Source organism: Rana temporaria, chromosome 10 (assembly GCF_905171775.1).
Source record: "Rana temporaria chromosome 10, aRanTem1.1, whole genome shotgun sequence".
Taxonomy (NCBI): Eukaryota; Metazoa; Chordata; class Amphibia; order Anura; family Ranidae; genus Rana; species Rana temporaria.
In genome coordinates, this window is record NC_053498.1 from 149248075 (window position 1) to 149275108 (window position 27034).

The window sequence follows — 27034 nt, forward strand, 5'->3', positions numbered from 1 at the left end:
CTCCGAATGCCAGGACTCAATCTGGGAATGGCAAAACCTGGAGAACATGTGAGAAAACCTGGACCAAGGATTAAAGGCTTTGTATCTCCCAAGACTTTTTCAAGCCTTCAAACTGCAGAACCCAATCTGGGAATTACAAATACCCAGAGAAAATCTGGGAAAACCTGGACCCAGGGTTAGAGGCTTTGTCCCTCCCAAGACTCTTTCAAAGTCTCCAAACTCCAAATATCAAATTTGGGTTTTGAAAAACCTTGAAGAAAAACTGAGAAAACCTGTACACCAAAGTTAGAGGCTTTGTCCCTCTCTAGACTCCAAACTACAGACCCCAATCTGGGAATTACAAAACCCGGAGAAAACCTGGACCCAGGCTTTGTCCCCCACAAAACTCTTTGAAGTCTCCGAACTCCAAAACACAATCTGGGAATTGCAAAACCTGGACCCAAGGTTAGAGGCTTAGTCCTTCCCAAGGTCCTTTTAAGTCTCCGATCTCCTAAAGCCATCCGGGAATTGCAAAACTTGGAGAAGATCTGAGAAAACATGAACCCAGAGTTAGAGGCTTCATCCTCCACAAAACTCTTTGAAGTCTCCAAACTCAAACTCAAACCAGGAATGGTAAAACCTGGAGAAAATCTGATATACCTGGACCCAAGCTTAGAGGCTGTGTCCCTCCCAAGACTCTGAACCCCAGGAACCATTCTGGGAATTACAAAACCCAGAGAAAAAAAAAAAAAAAAACATAGGCCCAGAGTTCAAGGCTTCATCCCTCCCAATACTCTTTGAAGCCTCCGAACTTCAGGACCCATCCTAGATTAAAAAAAAAATAATTGAAAACTGAAAGATTAATAATTTTTTTCCATAGTCATTCTGGAGGCATTCAGAACTGCGTTTACAGGGACGCTACAGCAGGTGGGAAGGGGTAACGAGCTTTTGATCTGTTCATTTGTCAAAATTTTCTGTCTCCGTTTCTTAGGTTCTGTTTGTTAAAAAATACAGGACGTGACTTGAAAAAAATGCACCAATAAAAATGACTATTGCCTTTTTAGTGCGTTTTTTCACACATCATCATAATGTAATGCATGTTTTTACAAAAACGAGCAAACAACGGCGATGTGATTGCGCCTTATTTATTATTTACCAACATGACTATAAGAATACCAGTTCCCTGCAGCATCCAATAAGATTCTTCCTCCCCTCCTCCCAGGCTGCGCTGTGCGAGAAGACAGATCCGTCTGATTGCCGGGAAAAGTCCGGCCAGTTCTTTGTCTTACTCCTGAAAAGCAGCAGCTGGCTCCTCTGGGGCACCACGGGGATTGGAGGAGCACCTGGGCACTGGACCCTTAAGGTTACATGGCAACTTCATTAAATCTCAGCTGCATGCTAAATTTTTAATTAAAATTCAATTATAAATTTAGATGAAGTGGCGAGGTCCCATGATAGAGCCACAGAGAGAGCTCATTACCTCCTCTATTAATCTGTGAATGTAATCATATTGTAGCGCCTTGCCAGGGCCAGTGTTTTACTGGCTAAGTGAAAAGAACACCAGCTGAAGGGCCAAAACAATCTGCAAAACACGCAAGCAACTGTTTTTTAGTAAAGCAACCTGAAAAGTAATGGTACGATGGTGACAGGGTCTCTTTATAGAAGACTAAACCCAATTACAAGAATCTGATATGAGCTGTAATGTTACAAAAGCAGTTTTCATTGAATACCCGGCGATCCTGCCATTATAGTCCTTGTTCAAGCACTTCCCGTTATAAGGTGACAACAATCAAAGTTGTGCTCCCAATACTGGGGCCACAGGAGATCAACACAGGATGCAAAAATACAAAAAAAAGTAAAAGATTTTAGGGAAATAAAAAGTCCATGGCTATTATGACACATCGCAAATGTTCATTTAAGCCCTGCTGCACTGGCCCACAGGGCAGGGAACCTCATGTTCCCCCTGTGTGGAGCCCTGAACTACTGTGAGGCCCTTGACTATAAAGGGGGTGCACACCTCCAACACACACACACACACACACACAGTCTGTTGGTCTCTCGTAAAACCTGGACCCAGAGTTAAGAGACATGATCCTTTTAAGACTCTTTGAAGTCTCCAAACTCCAGAACCCATTACCTGAAAGGAGAAGATATGGATAAAATCTGAATCAACTTGGACCCAGAATTAGAAGTGTCATTCCTTCATAAGACTCTGAAGCCATCCGAACCCTCTAGTTCCCGAATTGGGTTTTAGCATTTAGGTGGCTTCAAAGAGTCTTCTGAAGGGATGACACTTATAACTCTGGGTCAACGTTTATTCAGATTTTCTCCTTTCCGGCTTTGGGTTCTGGAGTTTGGAGACTTCAAAGGAGTCTTGGGAGGGACAAAATCCTCTAATCCTGGGTCCTGGCTTTATCAGATTTTCTCCAGATCTTGCAATTTCTGGATTTGGGTTCTGAAGTTTGGAGGTGTCAAAGAGTCTTGGAAGGAGAAAAGCCTTTAAACCTGGGTTCAGGTTTTCTTAGATTTTGTAATTCCTGGAATGGGTTTTGGAGTCTTGGGAGGGACAAAGCCTCTAACCCTGGGTCCACATTTTATCATATTTTCTTCATAATTCAGTAATTCCCGAATTGTGTTCTGAAGTTTGGAGACTTAAAAAGAGTTTTGAAAGGCACAAAACCTCCAACACTGGGGCTATTTTTTTTCAGAATTTCTCTGGGTTTTGTAATTCCCAGATTGGGTTCTAGAGGTTGGAGGCTTCAAAAAATCTTGGGAGGGACAAAACCTTGAACCCTGGGTCCTTTGTAATTCCCAGACTGGGTTTTAAAAGACGCAGCCCTAGGGGTTTTGTCCCTCCCAAGATTCTCTAAATTCTCCAACCTCCAGAACCCAATCTGGGAACGAGAAAACCCAAAGAAAATCTGAAAAACCTAGACCCAGCGTTAGAGACTTTGTGCCTCCCAAAACTCCTTGAAGTCTCCAAACTCCAGAACTCAATCTGGGAATTACCAAATCATGGAGAAAATCTGATAAAACGTGGACCCAGGGTTAGAGGCTCCATCCCTCCCAAGACTCCTTAAAGCCACCCAAAACTTCAACCAATCCATGAATTACAAAATCCAATAAAACCTAAACCCAGGTTTAGAGAATTTGTTCCTTCCAAGACTCTTCAAAGTCTCCAAACTGCAGACCCCAAATACAGAAATTGCAAGATCTAGAGAAAATCTGATAAAGCCTGGACTCAGGATTAAGAGGTTTCGTCCCTCCCAAGACTCTTGAAGCTTCTGAACTCTAGAACCAAGAATTACAAAACCTGGACAGAACCTGACAAAACCTGGAACCAAAGTGAAGGGTTCATTACCTCCCAAGACTTTTTGAAGCTTTTGAACCAAATCCGGAAATGACAAAAACCCAATGAAAATCTTACAAAACCTGGACCCAGGGTTAGAGGTTTCGTCCCTCTCAAATTTCTTCGAAGCTTCCGAACCTCCAGAACCCAATCTGGGAATTACAAAACCCAGAGAAAATCTGAGAAACCTGGACCCAGGGGTCTTCATCCTTTCCAAGACTCTTTTGAAGTCTCCGAACTCCAGAGCCCTATCCGGGAATTACAAAACCCAGAGAAAATCTGAGAAACCTGGACCCAGGGGTCTTCATCCTTTCCAAGACTCTTTTGAAGTCTCTGAACTCCAGAGCCCTACCCGGGATTTACAAAACCCAGAGAAAATCTGAGAAACCTGGACCCAGGGGTTAGAGGCTTCGTCCTTTCCAAGACTCTTTGAAGTCTCCGAACTCCAGAGCCCTATCCGGGATTTACAAAACCCATAGAAAATCTGAGAAACCTGGACCCAGGGATCTTCGTCCTTTCCAAGACTCTTTTGAAGTCTCCGAACTCTAGAGCCCTATCCGGGAATTACAGAACCCAGAGAAAATCTAAAAAAAATAAAAAATCTGCTAAAAACAGGCATTCTATATTTGTGAGAACCTTTGTGCCTTTTACCATTTTTTCATAGTTGCAGGGCCCAGGGCGGTCCCACAGAAAAGAGCATTCCAGTGTTATCTGCGAACAGGCAGACATTAGAACCATATCTACTGACCAAACTGAAAAGGGTATGGCTCAACACAAAATCATACGATCGCTCTGGATAACGATCGTTTTGATAAAAGAATCGCACTTTCCAGAAAATCAATCGGACTACACAGGTGGGATCAGTCGATAAACAACAGTTTTCACTGTAAAGGAACAATTCAGAGTGAATTCAACCAAAATCAATACAGGTTTTTGTTATGCTGGTCGGTTGTTTCTGAGAAAAAGGATGAAAAAAAATAAATAAAAAAAATTGCTGAGTCGGTTGGAATACAGTGCGCTGAATTTTGATTGGCCATCCCTGCTTCCAGCATTTTGCATATGGCTGATCTTTGCAGAGCCTTGTGTAGTACATATGATTACATTAGAACCGCTCCAGTGACTGCATGAAAGGATCCAATTATTCATCCCCTACAAATGACATGTCGGCACCCCACAACGACTAATATAAAACTCCCTTCATTAGAAATGATGCAGCGAAAAAAAAAAAAGCACAGGATGCCCCGGAACACTGTACACGATGACCACCGATATAAATGGATGACACACACGGGACGAGGCAGTGCGGGGGACGCCGGAGGCAAAAGAGATTTTCATGTTTCCCAACATGATAAAGAGCCGCTGTCAGGATTTCCATGTATTAAATTAAAGCCTCAAAACTGCAGCCCACGGGCGCAATTATTAATAGAAATAATGAGAGCGCACAGCGGCACAATGCTGACCCGCGGCCCGCGAGACCCAGAATGAGAAGACGACCTCTGACTGGCGCTAATTTACAGCCACAACCGCGTACGCCCACCATATGTATGTACGGAACACTGATCATATGTATGTACGGAACATCGATCATATGTATGTACGGAACATCGATCATATGTATGTACGGAACATCGATCATATGTATGTACGGAACACCGATCATATGTATGTACGGAACACCGATCATATGTATGTACGGAACACCGATCATATGTATGTACGGAACACCGATCATATGTATGTACGGAACATCGATCATATGTACGGAACATCAATCATATGTATGTATGGAACATAAATCGTATGTAAGGAACATCGATCATATGTACGGAACATCAATCATATGTATGTATGGAACATAAATCGTATGTAAGGAACATCAATCGTATGTACGGAACATCAATTGTATGTACGGAACATCAATTGTATGTACGGAACATCAATCGTATGTACGGAACATCAATCGTATGTACGGAACATCAATCGTATGTATGTACAGAACATCAATCATATGTATGTACAGAACATCGATCGTATTATGTACAGAACATCGATCATATGTATGTATGTATGTATGTATGTATGTATGTATGTATGTATGTATGTATGACACCAATACTTTCCATATGGAAATCACATCTGTCTTTAGAGGCGTACAGACAGGCACAGAGACCGACACACACACAGAGACAGACACACACAGAGACAGACACACACACAGAGACAGACACACACACAGAGACAGACAGACACACAGAGACAGACAGACACACAGAGACAGACAGACACACACACACAGACAGACACACACACACAGACAGACACACACACAGAGACAGACAGACACACAGAGACAGACAGACACACACACACACAGAGACAGACAGACACACACACACAGAGACAGACAGACACACACAGAGACAGACAGACACACACACCGACAGACAGACACACAGAGAGAGACAGACACACAGAGAGAGACACAGACAGACCCATCTATGGGTCTCAAGGTTTTTCCTTTATCTATCATTTCTTTCTCTACTTATCTCTGTACACACATGGATAGATACTGTATATATCGAATGCAGAGGCGTAGCTTGAAGCTTGTGGGCCCGATGCAAAAGTTGACCTGGCCCCTGAGCAGTTCTCACCCTGTACTCCTCTCCATTCAGGAAATGGCTCACAGCTTGTCCCCAGCCAATGAGAACTGAGGGGGTGTGGACGGTGGAAGGCAAAGTGGAAGCCCGGTACTGGAGCGTGGCTGTGGGGCCCTTGGGCAGATCAGAGCTGAACTTTGTGGGGGATATGGCAGAGTTCCTGACACTGGGCCCTCCTGTCCTGGGGCCACTGATGCCGTAAAGAGTCCCCAGTGACTGACTGGGTCTCCACCTCTACTGAGGAGATCCCAGGCTGTATGCCGTTCGGTGGGGGATTGGCTTGAGGAAAACCCGGAGGCAGGTTATCCAAAAGGGCCTGAACGAACCATCGGGGATCTGGTGACCGGAACATTGACAGGTACACTTGCACTGTCAACCGGTGACCCTGAAGTGATCTATTGGGAGGATTCGCTCTGCTGTTTACATTGTCAGCATTGAGCCTGTGGCAGAGGTTTCATCTGGCATCCTAATCTAATCAGAGCCAAGTCTGTGGCAGAGACTTGTTCCTCCCAGCGACCTTAAAGTGCCACTCCGGCTGCCAGGCCTGTGGCAGAGGTCTGTCCGGGGGCACTTCACCCATTCTGGCTAGAGTGGTGACGAACTGTACTACTATAGAATAGCAGGATTGCTTTCCTTCTATCCAAAGCCTGATACCGCAAAGTTCTCTTACTTCATCAACCTTTCATGTCTACCTTAAAGCGGGGGTTCACCCCGAAAACTTTTTTTAACATTAGATTGAGGCTAATTACGGGAAGCAGAATCGGGTGTTTTTTTTTTTAAATCAATGCCGTACTTACCGTTTTACAGATAGATGTTCTCCGCCGCTTCCGGGTATGGTCTTCGGGACTGGGCGTTCCTATTTGATTGACAGCCTTCCGACGGTCGCATACAGCGCGTCACAAGTTGCCGAACATCGGTGCGGCTCTATACGGCGCCTGCGCACCAACGTTCGGCTACTTTCGGAAACTCGTGACGCGCTGTATGCGACGGTGGGAAGGGGGTCAATCAAATAGGAATGCCCAGTCCCGCAGCCCATACCCGGGAGCCACGGAGAACATCGATCTCTAAAACGGTAAGTACTGCATTGATTTAAAAAAAAAAAAAAAAAAAAAGATTCTGCTTCCAGTAATTAGCCTCAATCTAATGTTAAAAATTGATTTTTTTGGGTGAACCTCCACTTTAAGTTGATGTTGGTCGTGTTGGGACGAGAAATAAAGCATTCAGAACATCTTATCTACGAATTGGACATTCGCTCATTGCTCTGCTCACTACCTTCACCCCTAGACAACACAGAGAGGTAACTCAATACGCCGATCCCAAAACAATCAGCGGCTCCTGAGGGGGTAGCGCTACACGTGTACAAAGATAAATAGACAGATAGAGAAAGAAATGAAGATAGATAGACAGATAGAGAAAGAAATGAAGATAGAGAAAGGAGAGAAAGAAAGATAGATAGACAGATAGAGAAAGAAAGTTTGATAGATAGACAGATAGAGAAAGAAAGAAAGATAGACAGATAGAAATGAAGATAGAGAAAGAAAGGAGAGAAAGAAAGAAAGATAGATAGAGAAAGAAAGGAAGATAGAGAAAGAAAGGAGAGAAAGAAAGGAAGATAGACAGATAGAGAAAGAAATGAAGATAGAGAAAGGAGAGAAAGAAAGATAGATAGACAGATAGAGAAAGAAAGTTTGATAGATAGACAGATAGAGAAAGAAAGAAAGATAGACAGATAGAAATGAAGATAGAGAAAGAAAGGAGAGAAAGAAAGAAAGATAGATAGATAGAGAAAGAAAGGAAGATAGAGAAAGAAAGGAGAGAAAGAAAGGAAGATAGACAGATAGAGAAAGAAATGAAGATAGACAGACAGATAGAGAAAGAAAGGAAGATAGACAGATAGAGAAAGAAAGGAAGATAGACAGACAGATAGAGAAAGAAAGGAAGATAGACAGATAGAGAAAGAAAGGAAGATAGATAGACAGATATGTGGATATAGAAGATCAACTGTAGATATCGGATTATCTTTACAAATGTATCCAGTAAACCAGAGAGATCCGGATAGATTATCTAACTATAGACCTTTATGTATTTACAAAGATAGACTCGGAAATATAAATCCATCTATCTCTATAGAGAACTCCCATCGGCAGATTGGACCCATCTCGGTGGATAATTAAATATTTGGATCTTTCTATTTCTCCATCAGGGAAATAGTTTGGTGATAGAGCGTATTTTATTATCTCCGGGATGAGACGTTTCCATAGCGATCACGTCCTCCGGTTGTCTCGGGTGAGACATCCATCCTGACCTCCTCCATGACAGAAATCTGCATTAAAGTCTCCAATTTACAAGAATATCTCGCCGACTTTATTCCCGGTGATGGATCTGCGGTAGATTTCACCCACCCGGCGTGCCGTCACTCTCTGTCGGCTCTATGACATCCCTCCCCACCCCCGCCTTCACACGACTCCCCTGACTTTTTTTCTCTTTTTTTTTTTTTATTTGATGGTGTCACTGATTGAATTAATGCATTATGCAGAACGGCAACCGTATCGGTGTGAGAGAATCTGTCCACTCAAAAGGTTTCATCAACCTTTGTGTTCCCGTCTTGGGTAGACGGCAGCAGGTGACAGAAGTGGACAATCTCCTGCCGCCATCCAAGAGTCGAAGTACAACAGTCACTCCATTTACATCAGATTCCAGTTAGGGAATTCAGTGATTATATGTACGATCAATCACTTATTGAGTCAGAGAGTGTGCGGACTCTGGTTAGGTCTCATGCACACTGGAAGTTTTAGCTTCACCTTAACACTTAAAGCATCCCCCCCCCCGCATGGCTTGGTCTATACCCAACCGGGCCAACAAACTCCTACATGGCTTGATCTATACCCGATCACCGTACCACACCCCCCCATGGCTTGATCTATACCCAACCGGGCCAACAAACTCCTCCATGGCTTGATCTATACCCGATTACTGTACCACACCCCACATGGCTTGATCTATACCCGATCACCGTACCACACCCCCCATGGCTTGATCTATACCCAACCGGGCCAACAAACTCCTCCATGGCTTGATCTATACCCGATCACTGTACCATACCCCCCATGGCTTGATCTATACCCAACCGGGCCAACAAACTCTTACATGGCTATATCTATACCCGATCACTGTACCAAACCCCACATGGCTTGATCTATACCCAACCGGGCCAACAAACTCCTACATGGCTTGATCTATACCCGATCACCGTACCACACCCCCCATGGCTTGATCTATACCCAACCGGGCCAACAAACTCCTACATGGCTTGATCTATACCCGATCACTGTACCACACCCCCCATGGCTTGATCTATACCCAACCGGGCCAACAAACTCCTAAATGGCTTGATCTATACCCGATCACCGTACCACACCCCACCCCACATGGCTTGATCTATACCCAACCGGGCCAACAAACTCCTAAATGGCTTGATCTATACCCGATCAGTGTACCACACCCCACATGGCTTGATCTATACCCAACCGAGCCAACAAACTCCTAAATGGCTTGATCTATACCCGATCACCGTACCACACCCCACATGGCTTGGTCTATAACCAACCGGGCCAACAAACTCCTCCGTGGCTTGATCTATACCCGATCACCGTACCACACCTCCCATGGCTTGATCTATACCCAACCGAGCCAACAAACTCCTAAATGGCTTGATCTATACCCGATCACCGTACCACACCCCACATGGCTTGGTCTATAACCAACCGGGCCAACAAACTCCTCCGTGGCTTGATCTATACCCGATCACCGTACCACACCTCCCATGGCTTGATCTATACCCAACCGGGCCAACAAACTTCTCCATGGCTTGATCTATACCTAATCACCGTACCAAACCCCACATGGCTTGATCTATACCCAACCGGGCCAACAAACTCCACCATGGCTTGATCTATACCCGATCACCGTACCACACCCCCCATGGCTTGATCTATACCCAACCGGGCCAACAAAACTCCTACATGGCTTGATCTATACCCGATCACCGCACCACACCCCCCATGGCTTGATCTATACCCAACTGGGCCAACAAACTCCTCCGTGGCTTGATCTATACCTAATCACCGTACCAAACCCCACATGGCTTGATCTATACCCAACCGGGCCAACAAACTCCTCCGTGGCTTGATCTATATCCGATCACTGTACCACACCCCCCATGGCTTGATCTAAGGATGGGGGGCAACACTGATAGGGTCCCTGATGTAAGGGAGGACCCTGAAGGGGCCCTAAAGTGTGAAAGGGGGACTTATAGGACCCTGAAGGGGAAAATTTTATAGGATCCCTGATGTAAGGGGGGACAGGACACTGAAGGGGACCCAGAATTAAGGGGGGGGACTCCGCAGGGGACCTTAAAGGGGGGGGCTGAATTAAGAGGGGAAAAACACTGATGAGGGCCCTGATATAAGGGGTGGGGGAATCAGGCGGGGACTGTAAAGTAAGCGGGGACACAAATTTAAGGGGGGATTCTAATGGGTACTGTGATGCAAGGGGGGATTCTAATGGGCACTGTAATGCAAGGGGGGATTCTAATGGGAACGGTGATGCAAGGTGGGATTCTAATGGGAACGGTGATGCAAGGGGGGATTCTAATTTGGCACAGTGATGCAAGGGGGGATTCTAATGGGCACAGTGATGCAAGGGGGGATTCTAATGGGCACGGTAATGCAAGGGGGGATTCTAATGGGCATTGTGATGTGAGGACACTGATGGGCATCCTGATGCAAGGGGGGATTCTAATGGGAACGGTGATGCAAGGGGGGATTCTAATGGGAACGGTGATGCAAGGGGGGATTCTAATGGGAACGGTGATGCAAGGGGGGATTCTAATGGGCACAGTGATGCAAGGGGGGATTCTAATGGGCACAGTGATGCAAGGGGGGGATTCTAATGGGCACAGTGATGCAAGGGGGGATTCTAATGGGCACAGTGATGCAAGGGGGGATTCTAATGGGCACAGTGATGCATGGGGGGATTCTAATGGGCACAGTGATGCAAGGGGGGATTCTAATGGGCACAGTGATGCAAGGGGGGATTCTAATGGGCACAGTGATGCAAGGGGGGATTCTAATGGGCACAGTGATGCAAGGGGGGGTTCTAATGGGCACAGTGATGCAAGGGGGGGTTCTAATGGGCACAGAGATGCAAGGGGGGGGGGTTATAATGGGCACAGTGATGCAAGGGGGGGGGTTCTAATGGGCACAGTGATACAAGGGGGGGGTTCTAATGGGCACAGTGATGCAAGGGGGGAATCTAATGGGCACAGTGATACAAGGGGGGGGGGTTCTAATGGGCACAGTGATGCAAGGGGGGGGGGGGGTTCTAATGGGCACTGTGATGCAAGGGGGGATTCTAATGGGCACTGTGATGCAAGGGGGGGGTTCTAATGGGCACTGTGATGCAAGGGGGGACTCTGATGAAAGGGGGAACCATTCATTCATTTATAAAAAAAAATGTTTTTACCTGAAAATATTTGTTAAATATATGATGCGTCCCTCATACTGCAATGATCGGACCCCCCCGTGTCTGGAGGTGATAAGTATAAAGCAGTCCAATAATGAGGAGAAATTGTCGGATTCTGATGCATTCTGGGGATTAGCGAGGTAATAAAACTTTGCCCGTTAGGCGTATTTCCCCGTTACTCTCCTCCCTGCCGGGACGGTTACATTTAGATGTAATTATCGGGTTCTGTGTGGAGAACAAGCAAATAATATGGAAAATATTTCCTCTGCGCTTTGACTAAAAGTGAATCTGACAACATGCTTTTGGGAATAGGAATTACCATTGGACCTTAATAAAACCATCCTGACAGGCCGGTCGTCATGGCAACTGTGCGCCAATCTCTGCCTCCCTCGGCCTAAGTGAACAAAGGCGTGCTTTACTGGGAGGCTTCATTTTATTACATCCGCCAAACATTTAGCACAACGGCAGATAAACGAGACGCGGCAGCCGCGTCAGGAAAGATTCCTTTTATTCGACAACTAAAGAAAAAACAATAAAAAAGCCTAAAACATGTAACAACTGTAAGTGACAAAGTAACATTGCTGATAGGATAATGACATCCAATGACTGTTAAGGGAAAGTCGCTATCTGAATATTATAATATACACTCACCGGCCACTTTATTAGGTACACCTGTTCCATTGCGTGGTAACACAAATTGCTAATCAGCCAATCACACGGCAGCAACTCACTGCAGATTGCAACAATATAGAAAAACTAAAATTTGGCAAGTCCCGTGCCAATATATATTATAGATAATATAATTTATTATATTAAAAAAAATATAAAAATAAAATAAAATATAAGACCCTTGATGTACATCCATTGTTAAATCAGGATGTCCAGCGATGTACAGAGCCTTGGAAAAAGTATTCATACCCCTAAAAACGTTCAACATGTTGTCATATTACAACTAAAAACGTAAATGTATTTTATTGGGATTTTATGTGAGAGACACAAAGTGTAAAGGAAAGTGGAAGGAAAATGATAAATGATACAAATAAATATGTGAAAAGTGTGGGGGGAGGGGCATTTGTATGGCGCCCCCCGGAGTCAATACTTTGTAGAACCCCCTTTCTCTACAAGTCTTTTTGGGGGTGTCTCTACCAGCTTTGCACATCTGGAGTAACTGAACATAAGGTGTGATCTGGAGCTTAGCTACAATTTAGTGTATCTAAATCTGTCAACATATCCAACAACCCCCCCCCCCCCGACTGGTAATGCTGCCGTCTCCCCTGTGCTCCTTCATCCAGAATGGGGGGGCTTCAAGACCCCATTCACACCTCAGTGTTTTTATATCTGGAAGCTCCAAAATGCCGGGGGAGAGGAAAAAAAAAAAAAACACAATGATTCTCTATGGAGACGGCACTCGCCTGAAGCCAAACGCCCGAAGCTCAAAAAAGCTCTGGAGCTTGAATCGGGCAGATTTGAGCGTTATTATTCTCAAAGAAATGAATGGAAACGCACCATTCACGCGTTTTTGAGCGATTTTCTGCTGAAATAAAAAGTTTGAATATAGGAACAATTACAAATAACAAAATAAATCATCAAGAAATAAATACTATGTATAAATTCATAGTATTTATTTTATTTATGATGCGTTTGGTTATTTGTACAAAATAATCCGGATTGCTATAGGTTACACTTTCATTCGTCGTCATATTAAATGGCAAAGCGCCGCTGTCGGTGCGGAGGGGGGAGAGAAGCCGCCGCGATACCCGAGATTTCCAGTTGCGTTTCTGGCAAGAGGCGTCACCACACAGAGCGGCAGAATAAAGATGATGTATTGTGACAAAGGCGAGACAGCGCGGCGATAAACAAACCCGACAAAAACAAATGTTTTATGTAAAACACGCCGCGTTCAGCAGCAGCCGCGCCGAGTAGAAATGAAATGATGTCTTTACCATTATTTTATCCTTTCAGGAATAACAAATAAATATATAAAAGTAAATATCTATCGATGGCAAGCCAGTCACAGCGCTGTGTTCACTTCCCGGATCTCCAAATGTCATTATTTCAGGGTCCATTCACATGTGCAGCAGGGACTGTCACTCCTCTGAAAAAGCAATTCACACTTGGATCACTTTTCAGGGGTGTTTGACAGGTGGTGGAGGCGGCGTGGAATTGCCCCCTCGTCGCCTGTTCTAACCGCTGGGGTGCCGCAGTAGTACGCCAAAGCGCGTGCATTGCATGCAGTAGCAGGGCGGCCCCATTCATTTGTCCATAAAGTGACGCAGGGGTATAATACTTGCAGAAAGCAAAGCATTGGTACCCCCCGACCTCTACCTCTGTAGCCAACGGACGGAGCAGCTGGGGGGCGGTAAGAAACCGGCTCACCCTCCAACCTCATGTGTGAACAAGCTGTAAGTAAAAAGGTGTGAAGGAGTGTGTGAGAGGTGCGCCGGGGAGAGCGTGAAAGAAAGGTGCGCCGGGGAAAGCGTGAAAGAAAGGTGCGCCGGGGAGAGCGTGAAAGAAAGGTGGGCCGGTGGAGAGCGTGGAAAGAAAGGTGCGCCGGGGAGAGAGTGAAAGAAAGGTGCGCCGGGGAGAGAGTGAAAGAAAGGTGCGCCGGGGAGAGAGTGAAAGAAAGGTGCGCCGGGGGGAGAGAGTGAAAGAAAGGTGCGCCGGGGGGAGAGAGTGAAAGAAAGGTGCGCCGGGGGGAGAGAGTGAAAGAAAGGTGCGCCGGGGGGAGAGAGTGAAAGAAAGGTGCGCCGGGGGGAGAGAGTGAAAGAAAGGTGCGCCGGGGGGAGAGAGTGAAAGAAAGGTGCGCCGGGGGGAGAGAGTGAAAGAAAGGTGCGCCGGGGAGAGCGTGAAAGAAAGGTGCGCCGGGGAGAGCGTGAAAGAAAGGTGCGCCGGGGAGAGCGTGAAAGAAAGGTGCGCCGGGGAGAGCGTGAAAGAAAGGTGCGCCGGGGAGAGCGTGAAAGAAAGGTGGGCCGTGGAGAGCGTGGAAAGAAAGGTGCGCCGGGGAGAGAGTGAAAGAAAGGTGCGCCGGGGAAAGAGTGAAAGAAAGGTGCGCCGGGGGGAGAGAGTGAAAGAAAGGTGCGCCGGGGGGAGAGAGTGAAAGAAAGGTGCGCCGGGGGGGGAGAGTGAAAGAAAGGTGCGCCGGGGGGAGAGAGTGAAAGAAAGGTGCGCCGGGGGGAGAGAGTGAAAGAAAGGTGCGCCGGGGGGAGAGAGTGAAAGAAAGGTGCGCCGGGGGGAGAGAGTGAAAGAAAGGTGCGCCGGGGGGAGAGAGTGAAAGAAAGGTGCGCCGGGGGGAGAAAGTGAAAGAAAGGTGCGCCGGGGGGAGAGAGTGAAAGAAAGGTGTGCCGGGGAGAGAGTGAAAGAAAGGTGCGCCAGGGAGAGCGTGAAAGAAAGGTGCGCCAGGGAGAGCGTGAAAGAAAGGTGCGCCGGGGAGAGCGTGAAAGAAAGGTGCGCCGGGGAGAGCGTGAAAGAAAGGTGCGCCGGGGAGAGCGTGAAAGAAAGGTGGGCCGGGGAGAGCGTGGAAAGAAAGGTGCGCCGGGGAGAGAGTGAAAGAAAGGTGCGCCGGGGAGAGAGTGAAAGAAAGGTGCGCCGGGGAGAGAGTGAAAGAAAGGTGCGCCGGGGAGAGAGTGAAAGAAAGGTGCGCCGGGGGGAGAGAGTGAAAGAAAGGTGCGCCGGGGGGAGAGAGTGAAAGAAAGGTGCGCCGGGGGGAGAGAGTGAAAGAAAGGTGCGCCGGGGGGAGAGAGTGAAAGAAAGGTGCGCCGGGGAGAGAGTGAAAGAAAGGTGCGCCGGGGAGAGCGTGAAAGAAAGGTGCGCCGGGGAGAGCGTGAAAGAAAGGTGCGCCGGGGAGAGCGTGAAAGAAAGGTGCGCTGGGGAGAGCGTGAAAAGAAAAGGTGCGCCGGGGAAAGCGTGAAAGAAAGGTGGGCCGGTGGAGAGCGTGAAAGAAAGGTGCGCCGGGGAAAGCGTGAAAGAAAGGTGCGCCGGAGAAGAGCGTGAAAGAAAGGTGCGCCGGGGAAGAGCGTGAAAGAAAGGTGCGCTGGGAAGAGCGTGAAAGAAAAGGTGCGCCGGGAAGAGCGTGAAAGAAAGGTGCGCCAGGGAGAGCGTGAAAAGTGCGCCGGGAAGAGCGTGAAAGCAAGGTGCGCCAGGGAGAGCGTGAAAGAAAGGTGCGCCGGGGAGAGCGTGAAAGAAAGGTGCGCCGGGGAGAGCTCACTACACAACATTGTAGATACAAAGTGTCATTTCTTCACATGAAAAGATTTACACAAATGTGAGTGATGGGGTGTACTTACTTTTGTGAGATACTGTACATGAGATTATATATATATATATATATATATATATATATATATATATATATATATATATATATATATATATATATATATATATATATATATATATATATATATAAAGTTCTACTTTAACTCTGAGAGCGAAACACAAAAGACACGATCGGTCGCTGAAACCCAAGATCACAATGCGACTTCAGCTCTCTGATAGGAGCTCCCCCTCTAGTGGCCAGGTCTATGAACTGCGCTTCCCTTGAATACAATGTATCAGAAATCACAATAGAGATCAATTCTAAATCTTTACAAGTTCTGATCCCTGATGAAGGCAAATAAGTTTAACAGAAAAAAAAAAGAAAGAAAATGCGAGAAATTCAGACGCATCGATTTCGCGTCTCGCGTCTCAGACACACTTTGGAAATCATTCATCCCAGAGGTTGGTTGCCACGGAAACCGCGACTTCAAGCCGTCAAACAGCCGCTTCCAGCAGGACTAAAATACAGACAAAGCCCAGCGAGCGCGCCGCGGGGCCGCGGGAGAAATCTGAACGATCGGATGAGACGAGGAGCCGCAGGATAAATATGGCGGTTCTCCGTACATTGACGGGACGCGCCCACCGAAGGATTTGTAGAGTAACTTTAGTCGCCTTACAAGTCTAAAGAACAAATCTCTGATATGTCATCCCAAAGAAATATCTCCCTTTATCATTTAAAATCTGTTTAGCTCCAATCAGCGACTTCGCCAAGGCCGAGATGTCCTTAGTCTGCTGCAGGCAGGAAGGAGCATTTCCTCAGTCTCCGCTCCTAAACAGGCCCCTGATATTTCATCTTTGAGACAGAGAAAGGGGCTGAGGACAGAGATTCCTGAGTCGCTTTCTCTGCAGCCAAGCAGCAGGGGGAATCTGCCCAGCACAGGGCGATTAGGGTGTGCCTGGGCACATCTGGCACACCCTGTGCGCACGCCTATGCACATCACCTTGTCTACACCACATGATACCCGTACTTCCTAGTATGGAGGAGGGTGTGACTTATTTTTTTCTTGGCCCAACAAAGCTTAAAAAGGTCAAGTTTATTCTTCTTCGTGAAGTTGCTTTTTATGTAAACCCCCCACCTCCAGTGAGGTCAACCTGGTAAAATAAGTGACCTTCTGCTAGCAAAATGTCCCGGCGGGGGCCTCTTTCTAGTGCACACATGGGCCACTGCGCCATTCATTTCCATGGATAGCCCTTACATATGGCAGCCTCCAAACTTCCAGCCAAGTATGGACCATCCATTCTTTGCCGCTTCCGCATCACCTTGTCTACATGAGAGCCCCACAAGATATCCTGTACTTGTTAGTACGGAGGAGCATACAACTCTCTTTTGGCCCCAACAATGCTTTATTCTTCGTTAACTTTCATTCTCACGGATTGTCTGTACGCCAGACTCCAGCCAACCCGGGGAGTAAGAACCATCCATAGATATGCATGGGGTGGGGTTACAGCTCTTCTTCGTGAAGTTGAATTTTATGTAAATACCCCACCCCCAGTGAGGTCAACCTGGTAAGATAAGTGACCTTCTACAAGGAAAACGTCCCGTCTGGGTCCTCCTAGTACACACGTGGGCCACTGCATCATTCATTCTCACTGATGGTCTCTATACTTGTGGCAGCCTCCAAACCTCCAGCAGAGCATCCAACGTCCATAGGATGACAAGTCATTCCCTAGTAGTCCTTGTATCTGCTTCCACATAACCTTGTCTACACCGATGTTTCTCAACTCCAGTCCTCAATAACCCCTGACAGGTCACGTTTTCAGGCTTGCCATTGTTTTACACTTAGGGTTGATCAATGTCACTGCCTTAGTAATTACCACAGCCATTTCATCTGATGGAAATCCTAAAAACATGACCTGTTAGGGGTACTTGAGGACTGGAGTTGAGAAACATCGATCTACACCACACGATATCCATACTTCCTAGTATGGAGGCGCATGTGACTTTCTTTTTTGGCCCCCCTAAAAATGCTTAAAGGACAACCTCATTCTTCGAGACGTTGTCCTTTAATTAGACTGCTTACCACCAGTGAGATCAGCCTTGTAAAATAAGCGACCTTCTGCAAGCAAATTTCCCCGCCGAGTCCTCTTTCTAGTGCACACATGGGCCACTGCGCCATTCATTCCCATGGATGGTCCTTACATATGGTGGGCTCCACACTTCCAGCCAAGTATGGACCAATCATAGGGTGAGAAGTCAGTCTCTGGTTCTTAGATCTGCTTCCACATTACCTCATCTACGGGAAGATGAAGGTGGACCTGGTAACGGAGAACAACCCAGCATGACAAATAAGGAATATTCAGTTGAAAAATGAGCAAGGGGACGTGAAGATCCTCTTCTTGGGCAAGGCAAGGGTGACTAACCGTGTGTAAACTCCTCCCCAGACCTTAACCGCAAGTTATACAGTAAGTTTGAGGAACGTTCTTGTGTCCGGTGTCACCTTCCATTTAGCACAACTTAGAGGGGTTTCTCAACCAGGGTTCCTACAGAGGTTGTTAGGGGTTCCTTGAGAAATAAGCAAATTCTGCCTCTCAGATAAGTTCCCACTGACACATCTTTTAGCTATGTGTAAGGAGGCAATTCTTACCGATGTCCACAAGTGTAAGGAACATTCTTCCCGTTGACCATCACACTAGTGTATCAGGAGTTGGAGATATAGTAATTTTTAGCAGGCATTCCCGGCAATGGGTGACTGGCTGACTGCCAAACTTTTAGGCCAGGGAGCATGTACAACCCAGAGGGCAAGTACAACCCAGAGGCTAGAGATGGAGCAGTGACTCAGCCTCCTCCTGATATTCCTCCTCTCGACCCCGTCCCACGCTGAAGCTCTGCTTCGGGTACTCTCTGCTCACCAGGAAGTACGGGCTGGACAGTGCCTGCGGCACCGACTCGGGGCTCCTGAACTGGCCGGAGGCTGCAGGGGGGATTCAGGCCGGCTCAGTCAGGGCTGGCCAGGGGAGGAGAGCCTTTGATGGGGCACGGAGCTGGCCTGGCACAGCTTACACCATCCATGCACGGGGGCATCCTATATCCTGTCTTTGTCCTCATCCTGCACTCAGGACACCAGCGCAGACGTTTTACTACTCTTCACCAGGAATCCTTTAGGCATGTCTGTGGTGGAAGCAGTGTGGCCTTTTAATGGTGCATCAGAGTGGCGGGGTGGGGGCGGGGGGGGGGGGCGATTGCCCCCCAGCCCGGTCCACCCCTGGTTCCCGGAGAACAGAAAGTTATTTCAAGGGTTCCTCTGTGTTGAAAAGAGCTGCCTTAGACTTTGCCTTACGACACGAGAAAGGCCACCATTTATTTTGTGTCCGGCTACGGATCATCAATGGTCGGACGGCCTGAGCAGAATAGTGCACATTCCATTCAGCAAAACAAGCCGGAAAATGAAATCTCCTTCTCTGGAAAACGAAGATATTTCTACGTTCTTAAATTAAAAGTTTATTTTTTCCTTCTCCAGGTAAAAACAACAGAGCGCAAAATATGCCGCGCGCTCTTCAACGTTCAGCCTAGTCCGCCCACGCCAACCTAGGCGGCAAAGAAAACAAAATCTAAAAGAAGCCAATTTGAGCGTGACTTTAAATAAAACATGTGAAACTTCAAAACTTGGGGTGAGCGATACGAGCCGCGCGGGGGTGGGCTCTACTGGAGGAAAATTGTAACCCCTTCCCCCTAATGGAGGCCAGCCGAGAGTCTTGGAACAAAAGAATAAATGTGATTATAAAGCTAGGAAATCAAACTTGTTTGGATGTTGAGCAATCATCATCATCACACTTCCAGCTAGAAAGTGCGAGCGTGAGAAAAGGGTTGCCATGGTTACCGCTGCCTCGCCAGCAAATTATTAGAAGAGTTCTAAAGTTAGGTTATTCATAGTGAAAGGTGCCGACACGCAGACTGAACGTTATTAACAGAAGGATTCCAATAAATATTATTTGCATCTCAAACAAACAGTCAGATAATACAATCCAATTATCAGGTTAGAAAATCCACAATTCTTCCAGGAATAAAGTGCCCGTCTATGGCGGCTTCCACATGAGGGCTGAATGAATCCGACCGCTGTGCGTTTTCTGGAATCAGTTTTGGTCCGGGCATGAAAGGAAAAGAAGAAGAAGAGACAGAATATTTACCTCTGGCACCACTCAAAGCTGCTGCTCTGTTGCAGGAGCCAAAGTCAACTGGGAAACCAACACTTCTGGGAATGCTGATCCTGGTGGCACCACAGCTTACTGGTTTGTCTCGTTGACCCCCACATTATCTCACCGGCTTGTCCCATTGACCCCCACATTATCTCACCGGCTTGTCCCATTGACCCCCACATTATCTCACCGGCTTGTCCCGTTGACCCCCACATTATCTCACCGGCTTGTCCCGTTGACCCCCACATTATCTCACCGACTTGTCCGTTGACCCCCACATTATCTCACCGGCTTGTCCCGTTGACCCCCACATTATCTCACCGGCTTGTCCCCTTGACCCCCACATTAGCTCACCGGCTTGTCCCCTTGACCCCCACATTATCTCACCGGCTTGTCCCGTTGACCCCTACATTATCTCACCGGCTTGTCCCGTTGACCCCCACATTATCTCACCGGCTTGTCCCCTTGACCCCCACATTATCTCACCGGCTTGTCCCCTTGACCCCCACATTATCTCACCGGCTTGTCCCCTTGACCCCCACATTATCTCACCGGCTTGTCCCGTTGACCCCCACATTATCTCACCGGCTTGTCCCGTTGACCCCCACATTATCTCACCGGCTTGTCCCGTTGACCCCCACATTATCTCACCGGCTTGTCCCGTTGACCCCCACATTATCTCACCGGCTTGTCCCGTTGACCCCCACATTATCTCACCGGCTTGTCCCGTTGACCCCCACATTATCTCACCGGCTTGTCCCGTTGACCCCCACATTATCTCACCAGCTTGTCCCGTTGACCCCCACATTATCTCACCGGTTTGTCCCATTGACCCCCACATTATCTCACCGGTTCGTCTCGTTGACTCCACATTATTGTAGGGCACAGTAATAAGCGAGGTCAGAGGAAGGAACCAAACAGGTGTTGGGGGCCACAAAGATAGTCTGACAGAGAACAGAGAAGATATGGAAACCTATGAAGACATTGGAGTGGGGAACCTGAACCATCATCACCAGGAGGCCTTGTTAACCTTCCACCTTGTCATAATAAACCTCTTTCAGTAAAGCACACACCTGTAAGGCAGAGATAGATACCTCTCTGACACCACTAGTTCCATCGCAAGAACCAAAGTCCACTGGGAAACCAACACTGATTCCGGCAGCCCCTGGCAGCTCCCAGCGGTTGGTCCTGTTGACCCCACATTATTGTAGGACACAGTAATAAGCCAGGTCAGGGGAAGGGACCAGAGGGGTGTTGGGGGCCACACAGATAAACAGATATGGTGAAGAACAGAGAAGACATAGAAGCCTATGGAGACGTTGGAGTGGGGAACATGGACCATGATCACCAGGAGGCCTTGTTAATCTTCCACGCCGTCATATAATAAACACCTTTCAGCAAAGCACACACTTGTAAAGAGATAGATACCTCTCTGGCACCACTCAATGCCGTTCTATCACAGAAACCGAAGTCCACTGGGAAAACACTTCTGGGAACACTGATCTCGGTAGCCCCTGGCAGCTCTAACCGGTTGGTCCCGTTAACCCCACATTATTGTAGGACACAGTAAGAAGTCAAGTCAGGAGAAGGGACCAGAGAGAGTTGTTGGGGGCCACAAACATTGACGGAGATGGCAGAGAAGATATAGAAGCCTATGGAGACGTTTGGAGTGGGTGACCTGAACAGTCGTCACCAGGAGGCCTCGTTGACCTTACTCTGCACCAGAGCAGTCTATGAATCCATTGAAGGGTGCCACCTCATCCCCTCCCTTCGTCCCTCATACACCATCGTGGAAAGAAATGGAAAAACAAAAAGGGAATCGATGAACAAGAGAGGAGGAGAGGTAATCCAGAGGAAAGTGGGGCAACGGAAGGAAGCGTGTCAAGCGAGATAAAAATATAACCGAACAAGAGAGAGACACCAAATCCCACACAGGCGGAGAAGAGCCGGGCCGGCGTGGAGGAAACGATGAGGAATTGAGAAAATGCCAAGTTCAAGTACAGAGCCTCCCGGCACAGTTGTCGCGCAGTGCCGACCATCCATCATTCTAAGGGCTTCATCTACCCATTATCCTCCAGCATGACTGCTCTGTCTCGGAGGTGTGCAATGGTCCCCGAGCTGGCGGGAGGCTTGCTGGAAACGGGCCGGCTCGCCAGCCGGCCCGTTTATATATATATATATATATATATATATATATATATATAAACGCATATTGCGGTCGGCAAGTGGATATGGCAACCTGGAGACACTCTGTACACAGATGGTCTACAGAGCGCCCCCCCCCCCCCCCCCGAGAGAGGTAATTTCCTGCTTGTGTGATTGGCTGACTGATTTTCCCACTAAAATACAAGTCAGATTTTGGGCATCCCTTGCAACAAAAACTTAATTTTTGGTCAGATACTCCCAAAAGGAAATCGCATCTAAAAAGGGATACAAACCCTGCCACTTTCCTCAGAGCACTGCAGGTGCAACATATTTACACTTAAATGCAACAAACAACAAGTTTTTTTTCCCCCCAAAAGAATAAATTAAAAATTCCCCTTCAAGGCCGTTGGACGGAAGTGTCGTTGGACGGAGCTTCCGCCATCCAATGTTATGGAGAGGGGTGGGGCCACATCATTCCCTCACTCAACTCTATGCCTCAGAAAGAAAAGGACCCAATCATCTCGGCTACTATCGACGGCTCCGGTAATCGGTGGAGAGGATCGGGATGCGGCGGGAGGGGGCGGGGGCACAAATATATATGAGCCTGATATGGCTGCACTGACGGCATGGCACTGATGGGCACTAATGAGGTGGCACCAATGAAGTGGCACTGATGGTCATCATTGATCTGGCAGCATTCATAACTGTGCCAGTCAGTGCCCATTTGTGGGCACCGATTGGCATATATTTGGCATGTTGTGGCCATGGGGGACATACCTGGCCATCCACATGATAGGGGCTTCCCTGATGGTCCTGGCGACATCCCGCCGATCATGTCTCCTCTACTCGCGTCTGTCAGTACATCGTGATCAACCATGATTGGACACGGCTGATTACGTGGTAAAGAGCCTCAGTCAGACTGACACACCGCACCACTGATCGCCACCATTCGCGCCCCCCGCGGCGGCAGTTATCCTGCTGGACGTCATATGACGCCCAGTCAGGACAACTGAACCACCACCCGGACGTCATTCTGCTATAGGCCGGGCGGGAAGTGGTTAAATAAACATGTTATACTTAATTCCTCTATGCAGTTGGTTTTGCACACAGCAGCCCAGATCCTCCTCTTCTCAGGTCCCTCGCCAGCACTCCTGGCCCCTCCCTCCTATCGAGTGCCCCCACAGCAAGCAGCTTTCTACGGGGGGCACCCGAGCCGAGTCAGAGCTCCGTGTATCCATTCAGACATGGAGCCCAGACCTGACCCTGCCCCCTCTCTCCCCTGATTGGCTTACTGACCAATTGCCAGCCGCAAGAGCCAATAGCGCAGCTGCTGTGTCTGGGGCTCGGGTAAGTAATTAGGGGGGCTGGGGGGGGGGGGGGGGGCTGCTACACACAGGCGGCTTTTTATCTTAATGCACCTTCTGCCTTTACAACTCCTTTAATCCTGAAATGTAAATGTCATTTGACTTCTTGTTTCGATGGAATGATTGGAGGGCTCTGGGTTCACCACATTATCCTGGTCAATCCGAGAACGCCGCCGCCGCCGGTACGGGGTGAAGTCGCTCTACACATTTATCTCCAGCAGAGGAAATAATAGGATTTTCTGTGTCTCTCCCTCTATAATATGCGGTACGGCGGGACTGAAGAGTCACTTTAGCGCTCAGCGTGTCATTTACTATGGAGACGCTTCTGCAGATTCCATGTTTTTGTGCGCCGTGGCGTCCGGGCAAATATCAGTGTTTTATCGGCGATGCTCCCCGCTGGGGCCGCCCGCGGACAATGTTGGAGATTCAGAGGCGCGCGGTACAGACCATGAATGTGCGCGGCGCGGCAGAGACAGACAATTTAGCGCATCGGCACGGCTTGTCCTGATCAGAATATAAAAAACTCGAGAGGAAAGCGGGAGACCGTCTCAGAAGAACAAAACCAGATAATGGCGGCAATGAGGGTTTAAAAGGGGCAATCGCTTGTCGGCGCTCTGCGGCTTCCGAGGATCGGCACTGGAGGGGTGAACCGCCATCATTATGGAGCCACAAAGGCCAGTTCATTGGATTTTAGTTCTCGGCAAGAAGCTTTCCCAACACTGAAATTAAGGGATTATAATGTGTTACGAGAACCCGTCATCTACTTCAAGTAAAAGTACCCTTTCTTCTACAGCGCAGCCCTCGCCCCCTTTCTTCTACAGCGCAGCCCTCGCCCCTTTCTTCTACAGCGCAGCCCTCGCCCCCTTTCTTCTACAGCGCAGCCCTCGCCCCCTTTCTTCTACAGCGCAGCCCTCGCCCCCTTTCTTCTACAGCGCAGCCCTCGCCCCCTTTCTTCTACAGCGCAGCCCTCGCCCCCTTTCTTCTACAGCGCAGCCCTCGCCCCCTTTCTTCTACAGCGCAGCCCTCGCCCCCTTTCTTCTACAGCGCAGCCCTCGCCCCCTTTCTTTCAGAGCACAGCCCTCGCCCCCCTTACTTCCAGAGCGCAGCCCTCGCCCCCCTTACTTCCAGAGCGCAGCCCTCGCCCCCTTCTTCTACAGCGCAGCCCTCGCCCCCCCCTTTCTTCTACAGCGCAACCCTCGCCCCCTTTCTTCTACAGCGCAGCCCTCGCCCCCTTTCTTCTACAGCGCAGCCCTCGCCCCCTTTCTTCTACAGCGCAGCCCTCGCCCCCTTTCTTCTACAGCGCAGCCCTCGCCCCCTTTCTTCCAGAGCACAGCCCTCGCCCCCCTTTCTTCCAGAGCGCAGCCCTCGCCCCCCTTACTTCCAGAGCGCAGCCCTCGCCCCCTTCTTCTACAGCGCAGCCCTCGCCCCCCCCTTTCTTCTACAGCGCAGCCCTCGCCCCCTTTCTTCTACAGCGCAGCCCTCGCCCCCTTTCTTCTACAGCGCAGCCCTCGCCCCCTTTCTTCTACAGCGCAGCCCTCGCCCCCTTTCTTCTACAGCGCAGCCCTCGCCCCCTTTCTTCTACAGCGCAGCCCTCGCCCCCTTTCTTCTACAGCACAGCCCTCGCCCCTTTTCTTCCAGAGCACAGCCCTCGCCCCCCTTCTTTCCAGAGCGCAGCCCTCGCCCCCCTTCTTTCCAGAGCGCAGCCCTCGCCCCCCTTCTTTCCAGAGCGCAGCCCTCGCCCCCTTCTTCCAGAGCACAGCCCTCGCCCCCTTTCTTCCAGAGCACAGCTCTCGCCCCCCTTCTTCCAGAGAACAGCCCTCGCCCCCCTTCTTCCAGAGCACAGCCCTCGGCCCCCTTCTTTCCAGAGCACAGCCCTCGCCCCCTTTCTTCCAGAGCACAGCCCTCGCCCCCTTTCTTCCAGAGCACAGCTCTCGCCCCCTTTCTTCCAGAGAACAGCCCTCGCCCCCCTTCTTCCAGAGCACAGCCCTCGGCCCCCTTCTTTCCAGAGCACAGCCCTCGCCCCCTTTCTTCCAGAGCACAGCTCTCGCCCCCCTTCTTCCAGAGAACAGCCCTCGCCCCCCTTCTTCTCCTAGAGCACAGCCCTCGGCCCCCTTCTTTCCAGAGCACAGCCCTCGGCCCCCTTCTTTCCAGAGCACAGCCCTCGGCCCCCTTCTTTCCAGAGCACAGCCCTCGGCCCCCTTCTTTCCAGAGCACAGCCCTCGCCCCCTTTCTTCCAGAGCACAGCCCTCGCCCCTTTTCTTTCCAGAACACAGCCCTCGCCCCCCTTTCTTCCAGAGCACAGCCCTCGCCCCCCTTTCTTTCCAGAGCACAGCCCTCGCCCCCCTTCTTCCAGAGCACAGCCCTCGCCCCCTTTCTTTCCAGAGCACAGCCCTCGCCCCCTTTCTTTCCAGAGCACAGCCCTCGCCCCCTTTCTTTCCAGAGCACAGCCCTCGCCCCCTTTCTTCCAGAGCACAGCCCTCGCCCCCTTCTTCCAGAGCACAGCCCTCGCCCCCCTTTCTTTCCAGAGCGCAGCCCTCGCCCCCTTCTTCCAGAGCACAGCCCTCGCCCCCCTTTCTTCCAGAGCACAGCCCTCGCCCCTTTTCTTCCAGAGCACAGCCCTCGCCCCCTTTCTTTCCAGAGCACAGCCCTCACCCCCTTCTTTCCAGAGCACAGCCCTCGCCCCCTTCTTTCCAGGAGCACAGCCCTCGCCCCCTTCTTTCCAGGAGCACAGCCCTCGCCCCCTTCTTTCCAGGAGCACAGCCCTCGCCCCCCTTCTTTCCAGAGCACAGCCCTCGCCCCCTTTCTTCCAGAGCACAGCCCTCGCCCCCTTCTTCCAGAGCACAGCCCTCGCCCCCCTTCTTCCAGAGCACAGCCCTCGCCCCCTTTCCTCCAGAGCACAGCCCTCGCCCCCCTTCTTCCAGAGCACAGCCCTCGCCCCCTTTCCTCCAGAGCACAGCCCTCGCCCCCCTTCTTCCAGAGCACAGCCCTCGCCCCCCTTCTTCCAGAGCACAGCCCTCGCCCCCTTTCCTCCAGAGCACAGCCCTCGCCCCCCTTCTTCCAGAGCACAGCCCTCGCCCCCCTTCTTTCCAGAGCACAGCCCTCGCCTCCCTTACTTCCAGAGCACAGCCCTCGCCTCCCTTACTTCCAGAGCACAACCTTCACCTCTCCTGGGAGAGTCTTCATTCATCTGCAGAGAAGAGTAATCAGTTTTGATCTTCATAGGATGTCATTTGAAGTAACCAGATAATTAACCACCTCCCCCTGCCATAATTGTAAGAGGACAGGCGCAAGGTGGCGCTCTAGTTCTGGGATGACATGATATGACGTCTCACTCCTGCTGCGCTTGCGCACCCACAGCACGGCGATCGACATGGGACATCACTGATCTCGATGACACGGCTTTTTAACCATTTGATCGGCTGTGTCCAATCATAGCCGGTCACATGTAAACAAGGAAATGCCGGTTATCAGCATTCCTCTCCTCACACTGACAGAGTGGGTGGCATTTCCTCACATATAGGTAATCAGTGCCACTCATCAGCGCCCATCAGGTCCACCCATCAGGGCCA

The 27034-nt window shown here is 49.3% G+C and overlaps 1 protein-coding gene across 1 annotated transcript in view; it reads right to left on the minus strand.

The window, feature by feature from the left end:
- ACOT7 (acyl-CoA thioesterase 7) overlaps positions 1-27034 on the minus strand; it is a 173588-nt gene that overhangs the window by 140389 nt on the left and 6165 nt on the right. The window lies entirely within an intron of this gene.